The sequence below is a fragment of the Miscanthus floridulus genome, chromosome 8, assembly GCF_019320115.1.
Source record: "Miscanthus floridulus cultivar M001 chromosome 8, ASM1932011v1, whole genome shotgun sequence".
Classification (NCBI taxonomy): Eukaryota; Viridiplantae; Streptophyta; class Magnoliopsida; order Poales; family Poaceae; genus Miscanthus; species Miscanthus floridulus.
The window spans coordinates 50,908,051-50,929,430 of NC_089587.1; the positions used below are offsets into that span (position 1 = coordinate 50,908,051).

The 21,380-nt window shown below is 50.7% G+C and overlaps 1 pseudogene; it reads left to right on the plus strand.

The window, feature by feature from the left end:
- Positions 1-7,776: 7,776 nt before the first annotated feature.
- Positions 7,777-10,290, plus strand: LOC136471977 (putative F-box/LRR-repeat protein 9; annotated as a pseudogene).
- Positions 10,291-21,380: the final 11,090 nt, after the last annotated feature.

Here is a 21,380-nt window from a genome sequence, read left to right on the forward strand (position 1 = left end):
ATGTATTAGCATATCAGTATTTATTAACAGTTGGTCAAGTTTTAACACCATTCACACACCCATCCCACCCCATCTTCATTCTAGAACTAGGTTTCGATCCTGGGATCGACATACCACCATCTCCACACCATCACCATACCATAACCATACCATCACTCAGTCGACATGTCAACTCCCTCTCAGCACTGTCTCAAGGACCGTAGCCCCTGGCTACGACCGAACACTCACTTCCAGGGGGGAAAAGAAGGATTCATCTCTCTATCTAGTTTAAGCGAAACCCAGGAAAGGTCCATAGCCGACAAGTCGGCACATGTATCGATCGATCAACCATACACTCTGTAGAGGTTTTACATAACCACAAGATCTGCCTTCCTCGCTGACCGTCGTCAACTGGGCTGATTCCGGCCGCTTGCTAGCATAGGATAATGCCACTCTACCATTCAGCTCTGGTACACCCCAAGTCTAGTCTGGGGTGGCTGAAACTGTGAGTCATGAGCCGGGTCCACAAGGTCTCCATAAAGTCTCGGAAGGGTGTGGGGGAAATCCTCCGTGCTCCGTACCTCCTTACACTGTCCGCTATCAACCTAGCAGTAGTGGCAATATCCTACCAAGTAGTCCGGCCGTCCCGCACCATTTAGGGCGAGTGGTACGTAAGGCTTCCCGGTGAATCTGAGTACTAGTAAGTTCTTAGGGATGATCAAGCCAGAATGTCTTCATCAGGGTTTCCATTTATCGTGTCACCACAGCACCTCCATCCTAGGCTCCTCCCATCACAGGTTCACACCCGGGACCACCTCATATACCATTTACCCACCACAGGTATCCATTCCAGGGGTGCCCAGGTAGTACCACACGGCAAGACTTGCCCCAGGCTCGTCGTATACTCCAACTTGGTCAACACAACCCTCACCCTCCATGCACCCAAGTCACACACGCAGCACTCTCCCTATAGTCCAGATAACACTAATTTCCACCACGCATCAATATAGTGCAAGCGTAGTAGAAGTAATAAGCAATGAAGTATAGTAGCAAGCGTGTGACTAGCCTAACAGCTGGGTGAGCAGGGGTAAGGTTGCGTCAAGGTAGAGGCCATCAAGTAAGCATACTACCATGCAAGTCCTATCACAGTGTGATTACATCAATGAAGTAAAGCCATAGCAGTTCTATATTAGCCATGCATAATAGGTGCTATGAGATTGGGTGGGATGTGGCACCTTCAGTGCAGTCGTCTCTGTACTCCTTGCAGTACTCATGATCCTCGTCCATCCGGTTCTCCTCCGAGTCTACAAACGATCGCATTATAATCGCGTTAGCGACGTCCATAGAATAGCACAAAGAAGCAATGAAAATTTAAAAGAGCCAAATGCACTCAAACATGGGTTCATTGCGTAGAGCTTGATTTTAGATGAATTTTGGTCCTAGTTTCGTATTTTTCTGAGGTCGTATGAATTAGTTATGAATTTCTGAAGTTTAAATCATTTCCGAAAATGGAAAAAGGCTGAATTAATCCTGGGCTGACACGTGTCACGCTGTGGTTGGTCCACATGGCTTGCTGATGTCAGCATGACATTAGCATCACGGTTCTGAGCTGATAGGTGGGGCCCAGCTGATGTCAGCATGACGTCATCAGCGTCATATACACCGACAGGTGGGGCTAGAGGCCATTAGGTCACTGACAGGTGGGCCCAGTCAAAGTCAACGGTGAGTCAATGGTCATTGGTCAGGGTCAACGGTCAGGGTCACTGACGTGTGGGTCCAGGGCTGCTGACGTCATCGTGACATCAGCATGACGTCACCTTGGCCGTGTTATCACTGACATGTGGGTCCCGCGTGACGTCATTACGACGCTATCATGACGTCACCGTCTGACATGTGGGTCCAGAGTGTCCGTGTCACTGACATGTGGGGCCAGGTCAACGGTCAACATTGACCAGTCAATGGTCAATACGGGCCAGGTTCGACTAGGCTGGTTAGGCTTCGGGTTGGGCCAGTCTGGGCTGGGCCGGGCCGGACACGTGGCACGCCGTGACGCTGCCACGTCACGCCCGTGGGCTCTTATTGGGCTTCGTCCATAGTGCGGCTCACACCGTGTGGCTCACGGTGGACCAGCGCTCATGGTCCATGGGCCTACGGCAGGGCGCATGGTGGACCAAATCCACCGTCTCTTCTCCTTGGCTCGGCTCATGTGCACCGAGCTCACGCAGGGTGTCAGCGAGGAGGGGGGGTGTTTCCCCTGTCTTTCTCCCACGGCGGCGCTCCTGTCGGCAGCGAGCTTCGCTGGTGAGCCTCCGTGGTGAGGCTGGTGCCCAATTGGGGAGGGGAAAGGCTACCCTAGGCCACGGCGATCATGATCCTGGGGCCCTAGTGGTGGCTGGGGTCTTCCAAGGCGTTGGCCACGGTGGCTGGCGGCTCGGCGGTGCCCGCCGATGGCAAGGTCGCGCATGTCGGCTCTCCAGTAACTAGGCTGGGTAGACGATGGCTCCGGTGGTTTCGTGGGTGCATGACGAAGGCGTCCAGGGCTCAAGCGGGGCTTCGGGCTCCCAGGTGGCTGTTAGGGGCTCCAGCGGCCATGGCGACACGGTGTCGATGGCGATGCACACGTTGGTGCGCTACGAGCTCCGGTGGGGTGGTCACGGTGTGTTACTGACATGTGCGAGGGTGCGTGTGTTCCTAGTGGCCGAAGGCAAGGCACTGGCCTACGCGCTCTAGGTGTGGAGCGCCATGGCCGACGGTGAGGTCCAGCGGCAGAGAGAGACCAGAAGGGGGGAAAAGCTCACCGTGGGTGGCGTGGAAGAGTGGGTGGTGATGCCGTGTCGATTCGAGGCCGTGCAGCGCCGCATTGCCCACGCTAGTGATGAAGACAATGGCGTCACCTTCGGCTCCGGTGATCTCCTTTTTCCGCAGTGGCTTCGGTGCTTTCCTCCTCTCCTTCCTTCCCCTTCTCCCTCCTCTCTCTTGGTTCCAGTGCGCAGTGTATGGCCACCAAATGGCGGCGGGTGATGGATGATCGCTAGGGCTCCGGGGCTAGGGCTCTTATAGCCAGAGCTTCGAGCTCCACGACGGACGGCTGAGGATTACGCCGAGCGCATCGAGCGGCATCGCGGGGCGTGGGTGGTTGGCACGGAGTTGGCGTGGGCGCGGCGCCAAGTGGGGGGGGGCAAGGCCATGGCCCGAGCATGACCCCCTGGCCCGCTCTACCCTCACTGTCGGCCTCCGGTCGGCTGACGGTTGGGCGCGACACGGGGAAGATGAGCAGGGGATGGCTGACAGGCAGGGTCCGCTGGCAGCGACTGCGGCGAAGGAAAGAGGGGCGCGTGGGTGAACAGCGTGCGGCTGACGTGCGGGCCCAAGTGGCAGCGGCAGCTAGCAGGGCTGGGCACGCGGGTGGCTGTGGTAACCTAGGCCTGCTTGCTGGGCCTACGTGCGCGCAGTGGGCTGGCTAGGCCGAGCGGCTGGCTGCGAGGCCCACTTCTTCTTTTCCTTTCTTTATTTTTCATTTCTCTTCCATTTGTTTGAATTCAAATTTGGTTTTAGTTTTTGAATTCAAAAATTGGTGCACCAAATTCATTAGAGTTTTAGATATGTGACCCACAACATTTTTATATATATTAGGAATTTATTTAGCCATTTCGTATAACAAAAGTAAGTGTAGTTTTGTTATACAAAATATAAATAGTTTCTTCTTTTTTTACTAAAAATCCTTATTCTTGATTTGATTTGATGGTTTATTACTTTTAAAGAAGTTGTTAGGCATTACATAAAACAAATGAAGATCCAACTCACAATTTGGGTTAACAATGTATGCAACTCTTTATTTGTTTAGAAATTAAATAACATAATCAACAAATGTCATGCTATGCTTATGTGATGACTTGGGTTGGGGTTATGCCTAATGCAACCCTGAGGTTGGGTTCCATACATGACACTCATCATCACATGGGATTTTTTAGAAAAATTTTGTAGTTGTGATTTTTGGTGTATGGATTTTTGGGTTGTTACAGCACCCGCTCCCTCTCTCGCTGACCGATGGACCCGCTCTGTCGGCACCATCTTCTTCGTCGCGCATGTCCGCCCTGGACTCCGCCGTGCCCCCGTTTGCTCCACGCCGCTCACGGCTCCTCCTATTGCCTTGCGTCCCAAGTCACTTCCGGCCATAAATACCGAAGCCATGTCACCTCATATTCTGAGCCTCGGAGCCGTAGCCGCCTCGCTGAGTCGCCAAATTGCCGTGCCGAGCCACAACCCTAGCATCGCCGTTCGCCGTCGCCTCGCCAAGCATAGCGCCGCCTCCGTCCGCTCCACGTCTCGGTAAGATGCTTGGTTGGATTCGCCGTTTCCTTCTCTATCTTCCGGTGCCTTTCTTTAGCGCAGCAGAGGCCCATAGTTTTTTCCCCGTTTTCCCCCGCGAGCTCCTCACTGCCGGGCATGGACCACTACGCCGAGCTCTCTGCTCTGGGCGACAATCTTGCCCAAACCACCGTAGCCGCCCCTGTTTCGATCAACGCTCAATATTAGATCGTGTTAATTCATGCCCCTTCGGTCCACCGCGAACCATGGACGGAGTCCACCGCTGCTAGTCCATGCCATAGTGCACGCGGACCACCGCCACCAGTCAGTCGCTGCGTGCCATGCAGCCGCTGACTTGGTCAGCGCCGGCAGCCCCATGTCATTTTGCAAAGAGGTCCTCCGGTTATTGGAAAATCAACCCTCCATTCTTTTGTATTAAAAATAAATCAGTTTTAGCAGTTTTTCTTTTGGAAAACCCCCTGAGCTTTCAACTAATAGGAGCCGCTGTCCAGATCTCGTTTAAAACCATATTTCATTTATTTTATTTTGAAAATAAGGTCCAGAAATTTACATCAATGCCATTGAACCTTATTTAACTCATATCTTTCCTATTTTAGCTCTGATTTGACCCATTCAAGTTGTGTTAGATTCGCAATGACATAATCTACGCATTAGTATCAATGTTTTCCATGTCAAGAGATATAGAATTTCATGGTTTAAATCCTAACTTGAATAATGATTATGTGATTGGATTTTTCTAATTAAAAGTAACTTAGGCTTTTCGCCTTGGTCAATTATACGATTAGTTTTACCTTGTTTTTCTAAATCAAGTATAATTTGTCTTAACTCAATTAAGGTATTTCTCTGAAGTATCTTATACATGTTTTATATAGCTAAAATAAATAAAGTCTATAGTTTCTTTTCGAAGTAAATCTATCGGTCGATGTATCTTTTTCATCCTAGCTCCGATTAGCGTGCTTTTCATGTCTGTGTGATCATAGTAATACGTAGATTTGATTTCAAATTCTTTTTCACTGATTGATGTATTGTTCTAATATAGTTATGTTTGAATGCTATGCATGTTTGTTTGGATGCTAGTGTGGTGCTTAATGATCTTGTCCAATCGATGAGTTTTACGTGGTGATCAAGAGGAAGTCCTTTGAAGGTTACAATTCAATAGAAGAAGGATCTAAGTTTAAGGCAAGTATAGCATGTGATCTTCCTTATTGTCCTATACATCTTTAATCATTTAATTCATGCTGCATGTGTTTACCTTGATTACCACTAAGGATTCCCTAGTACTTTGTACCTTATTCCTTGACACCTTTGGGTTATTGCATTGGGTAGTATGATGCTAGTGCTCAACTACAACCATGATCTTGTAACTTGACTAATAGAATATGCAATAAACATTAAAAGATGCTTTTTAGCAACATAGAACAAGGGGGCTAGAGCATTGGGCCGTTTTATGGAGCTCTAGATTCCTCTCCCTAAAGACTTATCTGTAAGTGATCATCCGGAACTTACAGTACAGCTATGAGGGCTACATGGCTCTGACTTTAGCTTAGTATGAGGATCTTTTCTAGCTTATTAGTGGTTACCTTTATTGGCATAAGAATGGCTTGCCGAATCGGGTATAGTGCGGCCTCTGTCCCCTTTGTGTATAGGCTGTGCGTCATTATGCCATCGGAAAGGGGGCTCTACATCTGTTTGCCGAATAAATCTAATGGTCCTAACTTATTAGACGAACCTTTGAAAGGCTTTAAAGTGAACCCTACCTACTCACCTTGGAAGTGTTTTGGGAGTAATTAACCTGGGCATATGGGTATCACGACTCACAGTGAAAGTGTACAACCTCTGCAGAGTGTAAAACTGGTATATCAGTCGTGCTCATAGTCACGAGCGGCCTTGGAACATTTACATAATAGATGATCATAATGGCTAATGATGATGATACTGATGATGAAGACACATCATAAAAGCACAAGTTCTTTCTATAGTTTAGCAAAGTCAAATGTTTTGGAACGCGATATAACCCAAACAAACGCAGAAGACACATAACAAATGCATAAATTATTTCTGTAGTTAAGCAAAGCCAAATATTTTGTTATGTGATGTGTAACACATACAAATGCACAATTATTTCTATAATTAAGGAAAGCCAAATATTTTGTTATGTGATGTGTAACACATACAAATGTAGAAGACACATCACAAATGCACCAATTATTTCTATAGTTAGGCAAATCCAAATATTTGAGTATCTAATGTAATCGAAACAAAACGCAGAAGACACATCACAAATGTATAAATTATTTGTATAGTTAAGCAAAGTTAACTGTTTTGGTACATGATGTAAGACAAATGCAGAAAAGACATCACAAATAAACAAATTGTTTCTATACTTAAGCAAACCAAATGTTTTAGCAATTGATATAACCGTGACAAATGCAAAAGACGCATCATGTATGCATAAATTATTCATATCCTTAAGCAAAGCCAAATGCTTTGGTACACGTGTAACATAGACAAATGCAGAAGACATATTACAAGTGCACAAATATTTATGTAGTTTAGCAAAGCCAAATATTTTGACATATGGTATAACCCAAACAAATGTAGAAGACACATATGAAATCCACAAATTATTTCTATAGTTACGAAAAGCCAAATGTTTTTATATGTGATGTAAGTATGCAACCCAAACAAATGCAGAAAGACACACCTCAAATGTAGAAATTATTTCTATATTTGAACGAAGCTAAATGTTTTTGGTACGTGATTAACTGAGACAAATGTAGAAGACACATCACAAATGCACAAATTATTTCTATAGCTAAGTAAAGCCAAATGTTTTTGTATATGATGTACGACACATAAGAAATGCATAAATTATTTCTATAATGAAACGAAGTCAAATATTTTTGATATATGATATATCCCACACAAATACAATCATATCTCATGGAATAAAAAAATAAAATAAAATATTAGAGTAAAATGAAAAGGAGGATTTTTTTTAAAAATAAAATAAAAATGAAAAATAAGAAAATCCACAGAAAACATAAAAGAAAGAGAGAGAGAGGAAAATAGAAGAAAAGATAGAAAAACGAAAAAGAATAAACATGAAAACAAAGAAAATGATTAATTATTTTCTTTATGCCTCCCAAAAACACCGTTTATTTGAGCTGCTCCTAATCCATATTGGTTCACGTCAGATGTGCCTTCGCGGATGACAACCATCTCGTCACCTACAACCTGTAATGTCTATCCATTGGATCAGGAGAAGAGAACAAAAGTAATAATAAATAAAGGCCCAAACCATCACCTGCAGCCAAAGCCCATATCATCGGACGCGGAAGAAGTGGTCGGCGCCGTTGTCGGACTGGAAGACTTGCACGCAAAACTTGCGTTTGCATGAGGTGTCCCATCCATGCGACCATGCCCCTTCTCCCCTCAAACCCTCACAATCCTACCAGTCCGCTAGCCATGCCTTCCCGCGGCCTCGGCGGGCGCGCGCGCACCCGCCAGAGAGAGGCAGCGACGACGACGGACTGGGCGGGTGGCCTGAGAACGGACGTGCTCCTGGCGATCTTCCACCGCCTTGACCACATCGACATCCTGATGTCCGCGGACCACGTGTGCCACTCCTGGCGCCGCGCCGCGCGGGAGGAGCCCTCGCTGTGGCGCCGCATCACCATGCGCGGGCACGATCGGGCATCGCGCGCAGGCTCAACCGCGGCGGCATGGCCTGCGAGGCCCTGCGGCGCAGCGCGGAGGCGTTCTGCGGGCAGTACGCCGGGGTCGACGGCTTCCTTATGTACCTCGTTGAGCAGTGAGAATGAGAATCGTCCCCCTGTTGAGAAATTTTATTTACTGCTTGATCGATATTGCACTTCTTCGTTTGATTCGGTTGCTAGCTATCTCGTTGCTTGCCGACTAGCTGCATGTTGTTTTGATTGTAATTTTTGATGATCTGGTTGTCCAAATTAGCCAGCTTTCTATCTTTTCAGATTTGTGACTTAGGCCAATAATGTTATTGTATCAGCTAGGAATGGTTCTAAATTTAAAAATCTACAAAGAATGTCTGTTGCAGGTCTATTTCAGAGTATGTCAGACTTTGTGCTGTGGTCGCAAATTTTGCAGGGCGGATTCATACAGATCCAGTGCCATACACACTGATCATGTGTCTGTATTCTGTAATATGTTTGTAGTTTTCGTCCAGCCTTTCCACCTTTTTTTCATTAATTGTCATCAGAGATGCCAACTATCAAATGCCGTTTCTACCTATCCCTAGTATATACACTTTCAAGGTTGAACGGGCAAGAAAAAGATGTACCTCATGACATACCACCCTAGAGTATAGCAATATTCAACTTCATTATATGATTTATTTATGTGCTACAAAGCACAATAGCTTCAGAAGAGAAGGTGGATTGTGGGAACATATCCAAAAATTAGACATATCTGTATGTTTGTTAAACTCTTACAGTAATCCTGGAGACTTTGTTACATTCACATGTTAGTTATGTTTACGGCTTGAGTGGTATACTAAGTCTAGTTATTTTTACTGCTTGAGTGGTTTACTAAGTCTGTCCTCAGCAGTAACAACTGCAAAGTTTATTGTCATAATCTTATGACAGTCCCTGAAACTTTTGAAGCAAAAATGCACCGCTATAGCAAGATTTGAAAAAGTATCTTTGAATTCTGGAATGGGTACATGCTTCACAGTTATGTTTGTAATTAATTTCTACACTGAAGCTAACTGAAAATTTGTTTATCTTGTATCCTGACATGTAAATTCTGAGTTAGGCTTATAGTTCATCCATTACCACAAAATCACTGGCTCGATGAAACTGCTGTAGGCTTATAGCACATATTGGCATAGTCCCAAAATATAGTCAAGTGTCATCACTGCAATGTTTTCTCATACCAGGACACTATATGATTGTTTATATTATAGGAAAAAGGTCATCCTATTCCTATATATAGAATATACCATGTGTTCATCGAAAAGAATACATGCATATCTAAACTTATTTTCGTTTTGACAGAAGTTTAGTAGTGCTGAACAACTTTTCTCTGAATACTTTGTGGTGCCATTGGATCGTTGATTCTTAATCTTAAGGCATTGTGCTAATTTTGCAGGGCCCCTTGTCTGAAGAGCCTTCGCCTTATTTCCTGCAACCTTGTCTCAAATGAAGGACTTACGGAGGCTGTGAAAGGGCTCCCTCTGCTTGAGGAGCTCGAGCTCTCGCTATGGCCTAACGTTGGTGGTTTTTTTTGTGAGCGATGACGTTTGTGGTTATGAGGTGTACAAGTTTGTTAGCGAAGTATGCCCACAGCTGAAGCACTTCAGACTGAGCAATGAAGATTTCAACGTTACTAGAGATTGGAACAAGAACAAGGACGTTGGAGGGATTGCAGGTATGCATGGGCTACGCGCCTAGCAGCTCTTTGGCAATGGTATCAACAATGAGGGCCTAGAAAACCATCTTGGACAGCTGTCCCCATCTGGAGTCCCTTGACATACGCCATTGCTTCAGCGTCGACATGGATGAGACTCTGCTCCTCAAGTGTGCCAAGCTCAAGACGCTGAGGCTTCCTGATGACCCCACTGATGAATATGACCTTGAGGTTAAAACACCTATCAGGATGTGTGTGATTGACGATAGCCCTTGGTATTCTGATGAGTATGATTCCTATAGAAACCGGCTCCGCTCTCAAGAGTACCTCAACGACTCCGACTCCGGGGATGACACAGATTTCTTTGGTGAGCTATCCCGCTACGAGTGTGACCTTGACAAGTATGACAGGATGCTTCCAATGAGCATGCGCACGTTCCTGAAATAAAAGGCGATCTGCATGCTGAATTTAATTTCATGGAAGCACTCAGACGTTAGTATATCGTCTCTGCTTGCATTGCACGCCCGTGTGCTTTATTATTTTTGTTGTTTCTGCATGACGATGAAATTTGTCTCCGCTTGAATCTTTAGTCTCTGCTTTCATGTTGGTCTATTGATTGATCTTGTGTACGTTAGGTTCACAACAGGGTGGTGAAAAGTTCTCCTGTAAACTTTAGTTTGTCCGTCGTGAAAACTGAAAAGTGAACTCAGTCTGAATGCTGTGGAACTGAAATAAGTGCCAAGTTGCTAGCTTATCTTTCGAAAGCACCTGTTCCTGTGTACTGTGGTTTAAAATCAACGGATTCCAAGAAGCTCCCATCTCTGCCGACGTGGACATCCAAGGTAAAACCAAGGGATTCCTTGCTCCCATCTCTGCCGACGTGGGCACCAAGGTTCATTCCAGCCGTCCCACGTGCACCAGACTCGCACCCTAGCTCTTCCATGTGGACAACTAATCAAAATGGTTTTCAGCAACGGGGTCATTTTTGGACAAAGACGCTCAACCAGGCCTTTACAAATAGTTCTTTAGAGGCGATTGGATTTACTGGTTACCACTGAAAATGATTATATTTTAGGCGGCTTGTGACGCTAGTCACCTCTAAAGAAACTTTCGTATAGGCTGGCTTTGGAGCCGCCTCTGGTACAAATAATTGTATAATATACCTTGGCCCTCGTCGCTCACTCTGTCTCCACTCCCAAACCGCATTGTCTCCCTCTTCCAAACCCCATCGCCTCCCCTCTCCCAAACCTTATCGCCGCAGCCCGCGCGGCATTGTCTAGTGGCAGGTGTGACTGCAACACCAAGACCCAGCCGCGCAATGAGCGCGTCCGGGTCACCTCCTTGGGCGGCGGTGGGGGCTAGATCCTGGTGCGAGGTGACCTCATTTACCTCGTCGACTCCGACGATGAAGTAAAGCCTTCCGTCATGCGGTTCTTGTTGCAGAGCGTCAGGGCCGCCGCGGGGCAGGGCGGGGCGGGGCCAGGCAAAGGCAAGGGCCCAGGGCCGTCGACCGCTGCCACGGGGTGGGGCAAAGCCGCCAACACGAAGGATTTGTTGCCGTCCGTGTGCATGTGTTGTCGACGTCTACGTTGTACTGTGTAATCTAAAAAAGAGTTACCGGTAGCTTCTTTGATGGATATATATTTCAGAGATTATTATATTGTAACATGCCACACTCGGTTAGTTGCCAACAGCTTCAATGGATATTTCACAGATTATTATATTATCAAATGCCACACCTTAACAGTATGCATAAAAAAATTGGAGCTATGAATTATGCATTTATGCATTGCGAGCATACTGAACCTGGCGCAGTTTTCACAATGGTGCGAAAACAAATATACTTCGTGACCAACACATTGTTTAAGCACTCTCAAAACGTAGCATAAATAATCTATTATACAAATTGATTCTGTTAATATGCTGTCCATATGTAAGATGGTAAAGTTGTACAACAAAAGGTACATAACATGGTAGTATATATGCAGAGTGAACCTCATAACTCAAGACCACTCCTTTAACATGATTTCATTTACATTGACCAGACACCGCGAAATCATTGCAGAAAAAGAAGATCGGACATTGCACACTGATTGGATATCATTCAAGAAACCCATAATTTCTAGTCTCAGTTTGTCAAATTAAGATGGTGATGACGATGATGAGGCAACTGTAGTAATTCCACCACATTACTACCCTTTGGAGATTTCTAAAGCAATGCTACTGCTTTCAATCATTTAGCCATGGATTGAGTATTTTGGAATACTCAAGTTCTTCACTCTATCACATTTTTTCTGTAGCACGTCATCCATGTTGTAGTACTCAAAAGAGCCAGTAATGTGTAGAGATTGTAGTATAGGGCAGTTGTCAAGGATGGCCGTCAGTCCCTTTGTAGTAAGATCACATTCAAACAATTCTAGTGACTGTAAATTTAACATCATTGGAATTCCTCCGTCAATAATATATCTCCAATACCAACTCCTCATCGATACCATAGTTATCATTACAGGATGCGCTGAAACTAATTAAGTTTGAGTTTCATGAGATGGGGACAAGCTTAACAAACAGATTTTAACATATCCTCACTGTGGGTATTAACATAGACAAGTTCAAGATCCTCAAGGAGAGGGTGCTTCTTCTTGAATGCCACATTCAATACTTCATTGGGTATATCTAGGCATAACAGATGGAGCCTCTCCAAAGAGTTTGCTCTGCAGGAATGTTTTAAAATCAATTAGAATGCATATATGAGTTCATAAATGATAATGCATGATATTAGTGGTATGTAACAAATCTGAAAGAGGAATATCGATCAACCCCCTTGGCTTGTATTGATCTCATGAGCTCATACATATACAGTACAGACTCGGCAACCTCCGCTATCAAAACTGCTACGCATGAGCTAGGAGACGTGGCGTAGCGACTGAGCGGAGGCGCGGCGTGCGCGGCGTGGGCGGAGCGGGCGCCGTGCGTGCGCGTGTGTGTTTGACCGATGCCGGTCTACATGACATGTTTAACCGTGTACATGACTCTGGTATCAAACCCCCCCCCCCCCCCCCCCCCCCCGCAGTGGCAGCGTCGGGAGCACCGACAGTGAGACTGGAACGGAACCCTTGGAACATAGTCGTTGGCAGCCCCTTCATCATCCCGTCGGCGAACTGCTGGTCCGTGGGCACGTGGATGGCGCGCAGCACGCCAAGCGCCACATGTTCCCGAACGAAGTGGATGTCCAGCTCGATGTGCTTCGTTCGTCGGTGGTGGACGGGGTTCTTGCTCATGTAGACGGCGGAGACGTTGTCGCAGTAGGCCACCGTGGCGCTTGGAACGTCGCAGTGAAGCTCGCGAAGAAGCTGCTGAAGCCAAATGCACCCGGCCACGGCGTTCGCCACAGCCCTGTACTCGGCCTCCGCGCTTGATCTCAACACGGTGGCTTGGCGCTTCGACGACTAGGACACTATCGCATCGCCAAGGTAAATGCAGTAGCCGGTTGCCGATCGGCGCGTGTCCGGGCACCCGACCCAGTCGGCATCCGAGTAAGCGGTGGTCTTGTGAACGCCTGTGCCCTGCAAGTGAAGCCCGTACGCCATCGTGCCGCGCACATAACGCAGGATGCGTTTGACGACGGCGAGGTGACACTCCCACGGATCATGCATGTGTAGGCACGCTTGCTGCACCGCGTAGGTGATGTCGGGACGAGTGATTGTGAGGTACTGCAGTGCGCCGGCGATGTTGCGGTACTCGTCGGGATCACGGACAGCCGCGCCTATCGTCGCCGGTAGCTTGGCCTTGGTGTCGATCGGCGTGAGCGCCGGCTTGCAGTTCGTCATGCCCACCCGGTCCAGGAGGTCTTCGGCGTATTTCGCCTGAGACAGGAATAAGCCACGGTCGTGTCGTTGTACGTCGACGCCGAGGAAGTACCGCAGGGGCCCCATGTCTTTCCTGGAGGAGGCCCTTGGTGGATGCACTGAGGACCTTATCGTCGACATAGAGGAAGGGAAACGCCAGGTCTGTCCCACGGCGAAGCACAAACAAGGACGTGTCGGAGCGCGTCGCGACGAAGCCGATGGCGCGGAGGAAGCCGGTGATCCGCATGAACCAGGCCCGCGGTTCCTGCCGAAGACCGTACAGGGACTTGGAGAGGAGGCAGACCGCGTCTGGCTGTGTCGCGCGACGAAGCCGATAGGCTGCTGACACAGTACCCGCTCGTTGAGATGCCCATGAAGGAAGGCGTTGGAGACGTCAAGCTGTCGCGTCGGCCATCGGCGCCCTGCAACCAGGGCGAGCACAGTGCGAATCATCACGGGCTTGACCACAGGTGTGAACGTCTCGCCGAAGTCGACACCTGGTCGTTGAGTGAATCCGCGGACGACCAACCATGCTTTGTAGCGCTCGAGGCTGCCGTCGGGATGGAGCTTATGCTTGAACACCCACTTGCCGGTGACGATGTTCGCACGCGGTGGCCGGAGAACAAGGGGCCACGTGTGGTTCGACTGAAGCGCATCGAACTCACGTTGCATCGCCTCGTGACAGTTGGGATCACGCAGAGCCACGCGCACGGAGCTTGGAATTGGCGAGATGTCGACGGTGGCGCCTACAGACGTGGGCATTGCATACCTCGGGTTGGGCTTGAAGACACCGACACGAGATCGTGTCACCATGGGGTGACGCTGCGGTGATGGCAATTGTTGCGGCGCCAGCGAGCTGGTTTCAGGAGAGCCCTACGTCGACATCCTGGTCGCGGAGGGCGGGGAAGAGGACCCCGGCGTGGTGTCGTAGTCACCGTGCGACGCGGCGGAGGCTGGTGGTGTCATGGCGGGCGACGCCGTAGGTGGCATGACCGCCTACGTCGTCGGTGATGCAACTTGCGGCATTGGCGACGTCGTGAAAGGAGGTGTCGTAGGCGTTGCTGGAACGCCCGACGCAGCGCCTAGGTGCTCGTGTGAGGCAGGTTGTTCAGCCGGACGTCCAGGCATGATCACCACGGTGTCCACGTCAGGGACGGCACCTGTGGTAGTAAGAGAAGGAGGCGCCGAGAGGAGTGCGCGCTGCTGGAAAGGGAACTGTAGCTCGTCAAACACGACGTGCCGAGAAGTGATCACGCGGTGAGTTTCTGGATCATAGCAGCGGTAGCCCTTGTGGTCCGCCGGGTAACCCAAGAACATGCACGCGACGGAGCGTGGGCTGAGCTTATTGGCTACTGTTGCAGACTGGTTGGGATAGCACAAGCTGCCGAACACGCGAAGATGATCGTAGGTGGGAGGCATGCCGAGGAGGAGCTGGTGGGGCGCGTGACCATGCCAGTTGCCCGGCAGGGTCACTGGTTTAGCAGATAGGTGGCCGTGGCGAGAGCCTCCGCCCAGAACGCGGCCAGCGCGTGTGTGTGGAGAAGCATGGCGTGAACACTGTCATTCAGTTTACGCAGTGTGCGTTCCGCTTTGCCATTTTGAGAAGATGTATACGGGCAAGAGAGGCGGAAGGCAATGCCATTATCGTGGAAGAACTTGCGGAGAGCAAAATTATCGAACTCTCGGCCATTGTCAATCTAAAAGGAGAGAATGGGCAAACGAAATTGACGCTGAACATAAGAAACAGAAGGGCAGAAGGTAGGAACCACATCAGACTTGTTCATCAAGGGAAATGTCCAGACATAATGAGAATAGTCATCGATGATCACCAAATAGTATTTGTATCCTGATATGCCTAGGCACAGGAGACGTCCAGACGTCTGAATGAACTAACTAAAATGGGAAATAACTAACTGACGAAGAAGAAGTAAAAGGGAGCCGCACATGCTTCCCAAGCTGACAGGCGTGGCAAGTGTGGGCGGCGGACTTTGTACAGCTGAAGGGAAAGGATCGCAGAGCTGTAGCAAGCTGATCGCGTCCGGATGTCCCAGTCGTTGGAGCCAAAGCTCGACCGAGGCAGCGGTGGCGTGAAGAGCTTGATGCGTCGGTGGATGCAGCGGATAGAGATCGCCATAGCTGTTACATCGGAGCTTTACCTGGTGGGTATGAAGGTCCATTATGGAGAAACCATAAGGACCGAATTTGACTGACACAACATTATCACAGGTTAGCGATTGAACAGACACTAAGTTTTTTGATCAAAGAGGGAGTAACAAGAACATTACGAAGAGCGCGAGGAGAGGTGGAGGTGGGGATAGATGAATTGGTGAGGTGGGTGATGGGCAGGGATGCGCCGTTGCCCACCGTGACAGAAGTAGGAGAAGAGAGGGTTTGGATGTAGAGGAGGTTACCCAGGCGCTGAGCCATGTGCGACGTCGCGCTAGTGTCCAAGAACCAGTCGGAGGTATTGGTGCCAGCGGGTGGAACACCGGCGATAGAACCAGTCGGATCGTAGGTGGTCGGCACCCTAGGGTAAGCCTGCGTGCGGGTCGAGATGCGATCCACCAGTGACAAACGCCTGCTGGTTAGGCATGCCGAGACGGGGGCCGAGGACGCGGCCGCTGAGGCACGGAAGGGCATTGGCCAAACCTGGACCATGCCTTGCCACGGGTTGAAGCCGACGGCCCATTGCGCGTTGGGGAAGTTGGGCCGCGGTCTAGTGGACTGTTAGCTAATCTACTGTTACCTTGTGTGAACACAGCAAGGGAAGGCGGCGCCGAACTAGCCCCCTGCTGTGATACTGTAGCCGCTGCAGGTGCAGGCGCCGCACAGCTCACCCGCAACACTGTAGCCATGTAGTGGCCGGCGCAGAGTCAGCCCTGTATGTTATCTAGTTACTATTACAGCATGTGGGCTATACTAGAACTAGATAGATAGAGTTGTATAAATAGACTACCACGGCAACTCTGTAAAGAGAGTTTAGATTTGCCATCACACAGACAGGGCTTCGGCCAACGCTGGTGTCTTGTATTGTGCATGCTTGCTCTGTTCTCCCTTCTTCTTCTAGCTCTGGTCGTAGTGCGTGGCACGGACAATGCCTACTCGTGGTCGGCACGGCTAGTGGGTGCTCGGCAACACTAGTGGGTGCTCAGCAAGATCGGCTGAGTGGTTCACTCGCCTGAGCCGGTGATCCTGTGGGCCAACAAGTGGTATCGGAGCCGTATGAGTGCCGTCGCCATTCTAACCGATGGCGATGACGGGTAGTTCGGAGTTGGGCGACAGCAATGGCACTACTGTGGCTGCCCAGCCACGAGAGGAGGTCGTTGTTCGCACGGTGCTGGAGGTCAGCGGCACCAGTTGGCCGACGCTGACTCGCACCAACTATGGAGAGTGGTCGGTGACCATGAAGGTCAAGCTCAGAGCCCGACGGCTCTGGAATGCTGTTGATAAGGGCACCGACAATGAGGAAGATGAAATGTCAGCATTGGAGGCTATCATCGCTGCTATACCAACAGAGTACAAGGAGTCATTGGGGGCGAAGAGCTTGGCTAAGGAGGCGTGGGAGGCTATTGCGGCGATGCGCGTCGGTTCCGACCGCGCAAAGAAGGCGACGGCCCAGCTTCTGAAGCAGGAGTACGCCCTCCTCAAGTTCAAGGATGGTGAAATGGTGGAGGACTTCTCCCTCTGCCTACAGACGCTCATCAACAAGCTAAAGAGCCATGGTGTCACCATCGACAAAGAGGAGGCGGTCTCCAAGTACCTCCACTCCGTTCCGGCAAAGTACATCCAGATCACTCTCTCCATAGAGACGATGCTGGACTTGTCCATCCTCACCATTGAGGATGTGATAGGCTGTCTGCAGGCGATGGACGAGCGCCTAGAGCAGGCGACAACAACGAAGGACAGCGGGAAACTTCTGCTGATGGAAGAGGAGTGGGCTGCTCGAAGGAACTCCAGGAAGGCAGCCTCCTCCAGTAGCGGTGGCAAGGGCAAGCACCATGACAGGGCTTCTTCGGAGAAGAAGCAGGTCGACCCCAACGCCTGCCGGCGTTACGGGAAGATGGGCCATTGGGCACAAGAGTGCCCAAATCGCAAGCAGGAGAAGAAGGCTCAGGCTCATCTGGCGCGAGCCGATGATGAGGATGAGGCCACTATCCTGATGGTGACGTTCTATGCACTGCACGACATCGAGGCTGAGGAGAAGGAAGAGGCGACGATGGTGGAAGGACCTAGGAGGGCCCTGAAGACCATCAACCTCGACAAACCACGTGCCCAAGTTCACATGGGCGCCGACTAGGAGCAGCGATGGTATCTGGACTCTGGTGCCAGCAACCACATGACGGGCTCCAAGGAATCCTTCTCTGAGCTCGATGGCGATGTTACTGGTACGGTGAAGTTTGGTGATGGCTCAAGGGTGGCTATCCAAGGGCACGACACCATTATCTTCAGATGCTAGAATGGGGAGCACCGCGCGCTAACGGATATATACTACATCCCGCAGTTGCGTTCTAGCATCATCAGCATTGGTCAGCTGGATGAGCGCGGTAGCGAGGTATTGATCAAGGACAGAGTCCTTAGGATGAGGGATCAGGAGCGACGACTTCTTGCCAAGGTGAAGAGGTCCCTGAACCAGTTGTACCTGCTCGACCTGAAGGTAGAGCAGCCAGTGTGCCTGGTGGCAAGGGCACTCCGAGGAACCGTGGATGTGGCATCCTAGTTCGGACATCTCAGCTTTGACGCGCTTGGTCGGCTGAGAAGATGGTCCGAGGACTACCCCACATCAAGCATGGAGGTGAACTGTGTGACAGCTACCTAGCTGGGAAGCAGAGGAGGCTACCTTTCCCAAAGGCAGCCAAGTATCACGCGGAGAAGCTCTCGAGCTCGTTCACGGCGACCTCTGCGGGCCGATCACGCCTGCTACATGTGGTGGTCGTTGGTACTTCCCTCCGACTTGTGGATGATTGCAGTCGCTACATGTGGCTACAACTCCTGATGAGCAAGGATGAAGCGGCAGCGGCGATCAAGAAGTTCAAGAACGTGCGCGGAGGCCAAGAGCGGCAAGATGCTCCGCGTGCTGAGGACTGATCGTGGTGGTGAATTCACTTCGGTGGAGTTCGCTGCGTACTGCGTGGATCAGGGTGTGGGGCAACACCACACCGCTGCCGTACTCACCACAACAGAATGGCGTGGTGGAAAGGCGGAACCAGACGGTGGTCGGCATGGCCTAATCCACGATGAAGGCCAAAGGCATGTCAGCAAAGTTCTGGGGAGAGGCGGTGACCACGCAGTGTTCATCCTCAAACCACGCTCCGACCAAGGCCCTGACGGGCAAGACGTCGTTCGAAGCTTGGTACGGGTGCAAGCTGAACGTGTCATTCCTCCCGGACATTCGGTTGCAATCGGCCACGTCAGGAAGACGAAGCCGAACCTCACCAAGCTGGAGGACAGGAGCACACTAATGGTGTTCCTGGGCTACGCAGAGGGTACCAAGGCATACCGGCTCTATGACCCACGCGGAGACAAAGTGCTTGTCTCGCGCGATGGTTGTGTTCGATGAGGAGGCAGCTTGGGACTAGAGCAGTCCGAGCATGGGGGAAGCTAGCAGCTTCACCAACACCTTCGTTGTCGAGCACTTGGTCATCCACGGTGGTGGAGATGCCGTGGAACAGGTGCCGAGCACACTCCGGGAGGAGGGCCGAGCACGTCCGGCGGTAGAGTTGAGCACTCCTAGGGCAGTGCCGAGCACTTTGGGAGGGATGCCGAGCACTCTGGGAGGACTATCGTGCACTTCTGGAGGGATGTCGAGCACGCCAGGAGTAGTGCCAGGAGGTTCTGCAGTGGTGGCGACCACTCCAGGACGGGTGCTGAGCACTCCCGTGACGGATCCAAGACGTCTTGCAGTGGTGCCGACCACTCCAAGACTGAGGCTGGACACTCCTACAGTGTGCCAAACACTGCAGGAGTTATGACGATCTGTCCAGAAGCAGTGCCGAGCACTTCAGGTGCTATGCCGGGCACTCCGACGGAACAGGGAGCTCCATCGACGCCAATCGAGTTCGCCTCACCTCCAAGTGACATCACTGAGTTCGTGGATGCCTACCACGAAGGTGAGGAGGTGTGGTTCCATAGGCTGGATGACATCGTTGGTGGCACAGGTCCCTCAGGTCTGGCGGGCAGGCTACTCAACGACGCAGAGCTGCTACTCGTCAGCGTAGAGGAACCACCCACGTTCGCGCTAGCCGAGCGTGATGGAAACTGGCGACGGGCGATGCTGGAGGAGATGAATGCGATCAAAGAAAACAAGACTTGGCAACTCGTTGATCCACCTCCAGGATGCCGTCCGATCAGCCTGAAGTGGGTGTACAAGGTCAAAAGGGACGAGCTCGACGCCATTGTCAAGCACAAGGCATGCCTCATCGCCCGAGGCTTTGTTCAGCGCGAGGGCATCGACTTCGAGGAGGGCTTTGCACCAGTAGCGCACATGGAGTCGGTTCGTTTGCTACTAGCCTTGGTAGCAGCAAAGGACTGGCGCGTCCATCATTTGGACGTTAAATCGGCCTTCCTCAACGGCGAGCTGGCAGAAACGGTCTTCGTCAGGCAACCTCCAGGGTTCACCGTCAAGGGAGAGGAGCACAGGGTGCTCCGACTGCGCAAGGCGCTCTCAAGGCTGCGGTAAGCCCCTCGAGCATGGAACGCCAAGCTTGACGCCACGCTGGGTGAGCTTGGGTTTCAAAGGTGCGCAACCGAGCACGCGCTCTACATGCGACGACGGGGGAAGGAGGAACTCGTGGTTGGCATGTATGTGGATGACTTAATCATCACCGGCGCACGCACGGAGGACATCAACAGCTTCAAGCGCGAGATGGCAGCTCGTTTTCGAATGAGCGATCTCGGCGCACTCTCCTACTACCTCGGCATTGAGGTGAGACAGGGGAAGGAGGAACTCACGCTCGGGCAGAGCGCGTATGCCTCCAAGCTGTTGGAGAGGAGCGGCATGGTGGAGTAGAAGCCATGCGTGACTCTGATGGAGGAGTGGCTGAAGCTGACGAAGGCCAGTACCACGGTGAAGGTGGATGCAACACTCTACCAGAGCATCGTCGGCAGTCTGGGCTACCTAGTCCACATGAGGCCGAACATTGCGTTCGCCGTGGGCTATGTCAGTCGCTTCATGGAGGATCCCAGAGAGGATCACTGGGCTGCGGTGAAGCGGCCTACTGCGCTATGTCAAGGGGATGATGAACCATGGGATCATCTTCCCGAAGACCGGCGGGAGTAGGCTGCAGCTCATGGTGTTCAGCGATGCAGACATAGCGGGGGACATCGATGGACGATGGAGCACCTCTAGCGTGCTTGTCTTCCTTGGGTCGGCCCTAATTTCATGGCTGTCGATGAAACAGAAGGTGGTGGCGCTATCTACGTGCGAGGCAGAGTACGTAGCGGCAGCCACAGTGGCGTGCCAAGTTGTGTGGCTACGCCGGCTGCTGGGCGAGCTGACCGGTGTGGAAGCTCACCCACCAGGCACTGATGGTGGACAACCAGTCCGCCATCGCCCTCACGAAGAATCTGGTTCTGCATGACTGGAGTAAACACATCGACGTGAAGTCCCACTTCCTCAGGGACTGTGTTGATGGAGGGCAGATCGTCATCGAGTTCGTCGAATCTGGTCGGCAACTCGCGGACGTCCTCACCAAGCCGCTCGAACGACTTCGACTCACTAAGCTAAAGGAGATGATCGGCATGGAGGGGGTACAAGGGGTTAGCAGTAGGATTAGGGAAGATTGTTAGCTAATCTACTGTTACCTTGTGTGAACACAGCAGGGGAAGGCGGCGCCGACTAGCCCC